This window comes from Schizosaccharomyces japonicus, assembly GCF_000149845.2.
Source record: "Schizosaccharomyces japonicus yFS275 unplaced genomic scaffold supercont5.1, whole genome shotgun sequence".
In the NCBI taxonomy this organism is placed as follows: Eukaryota; Fungi; Ascomycota; class Schizosaccharomycetes; order Schizosaccharomycetales; family Schizosaccharomycetaceae; genus Schizosaccharomyces; species Schizosaccharomyces japonicus.
The window spans coordinates 4,289,805-4,291,692 of NW_011627860.1; the positions used below are offsets into that span (position 1 = coordinate 4,289,805).

General features: G+C 43.6%; 2 non-coding genes across 2 annotated transcripts; one reads left to right on the forward strand and one right to left on the reverse strand.

Moving 5' to 3' along the window:
• Positions 1–6: 6 nt before the first annotated feature.
• SJAG_16083 lies at positions 7–78 on the forward strand. Its single transcript has one exon. It is a non-coding gene; the product is annotated as a tRNA-His (tRNA).
• A 133-nt stretch (positions 79–211) lies between these two features.
• SJAG_16084 lies at positions 212–283 on the reverse strand. The gene has a single exon. It is a non-coding gene; the product is annotated as a tRNA-Pro (tRNA).
• Positions 284–1,888: the final 1,605 nt, after the last annotated feature.

Here is a 1,888-nt window from a genome sequence, read left to right on the forward strand (position 1 = left end):
ATGCGAGCTCACATGGTCCAGTGGTCAAGACTCAACGTTGTGGCCGTTGCAACCCAGGTTCGATTCCTGGTGTGGGCATAGCTTTTTCTTTTTCCCTATTGGTTCGCGTGTCTGGTACAGCTTGCTGTTACGCGACAAAAGTGTGCACTCAAACATCGGAGAAAAAGCAAAAAATCGTGTAGCAAGAAAGCCTACGGGCGAGAAAAAGAACGGGCTGTTGTGGGAATCGAACCCACGACCACCATCACCCTAAGATGGTATCATACCACTAGACCAAACGGCCGTCTTCACACACTCTGCCACGCTGTACATACATTACCGTTATCGTTTCCACGTACTTTAGCGTTTCTTCTCAACATCAATTCACTTTACTGAGATCACTACTCAATATCGTACTTATTAGATCACTTGGCTGGTTGCACGCTGTTCGCTGTGCAGCATCAAAATTCTTTCCGTACTACCGCATTCATTCTGCAGACAGCTTTGTCGGCAGGACAGCACTGTCCCCGCAGCCTGAAAAGCGAATACAAAAAATTAAAGCAAATTGACAACCACCGGTACACGTACAAACGACTGCTGCCCTTCCCCTCATTTCCATTTCCATTTCCATTTCCATTTCCATTTCCATTTCCATTTGCCTTTGCCTTTGCCTTTGCCCTCTGACATCCTCTCGCTTACTCTACACGGCGGCGATCACACAATCGCTACGCGTAATCACCTTTTGTTCAATAATAGCACATACGACAGGAAAACGATACAGCAAGTTCAACTACTGTAACGTGCTACGTTACGATGTGCTATTCTGGGAGAGTTGGTCGAACCAAGATTCGAACAACGAACACAGAGGAAACACATCCCCGATGAAACCACTAGGACACAGCGATTTGCTTATTCCTAGGACATGGAACTGTCTAGGTAAATCGCCATGTTCGGGGTCAGGCTTACGAAGCAAAACAGGAAAAACTATTTTTCCTGCAATAACGCTTTGCTTACGTAAGCTGAAACTTTCCAACACCTTCTAGAATACCTTATTCTACAAGGTATAAATAGTTCTATAATTATTACTAATAAAACAAGCTTTTTCTTAAATACAAAATTAGGAGTTCCTTACATTTGGTTGCGAGGCAAAACTTCAGTTTTGCTTCTTAAATAAGTTTCTACCTTTTTGACCGCTGGAAAGCGTGCGTGCCGTCGAGAAGACGAGCGTAAATTCTTTGGACTACTTGAAGAACCGTTGTTCTTCGTTATCTTTATTTTTCTCGGATTTGTAATTGTTGCAAAAAAAAAAAAAAAAAAAAAATTTTTCTATTTTATTTTATTTTATTTTGTTTTCTATTTTATTTTTTCTACGTGGGCTATCTCGGATACTTTGAATTTTCAAAATTTCTCGCGGATCTTAGAGTCGGACTACTCTAGAGAAATTTTAATTTCTATTTTATTGTCTATATTTTTTAGTCTATTTTAAATTTTGCTTTTTGGGGAGGGTGGTGGATGGCAAATTTTTCTGTGCCCAAGCCACAATAAAGGTTCCCTCCGGAGCCTCCGCGGCCCTCCCTTGCGAACATATATCGCCTGCCGAGGTAAAAGGGGGATCGCGATCTGGGGGATCCTAGAGTCTTGGATCAGCCGGATGGCAAGATGCATTCGGTTCTAAGGAGAGAACGACGAAGTCCCTCCTTGAATTAGGGGGGATGCGGCCAATGGGCAAAGCACACGATGGTTCCGCGTTCGGTTCCCTAAGAAGCTTTTGCTTCCTCTCCTGGGAGGGATTTAAGGGAAAGATTGCGAAATGGTTTTGCGCCGTGTTAACGAGGCAGACTGGAGAGAAGGGAAGTGACAAAACGCCTGAGCGAGCAAGGTACCCAAAACAAGTGTGTGGAGCGAAGTG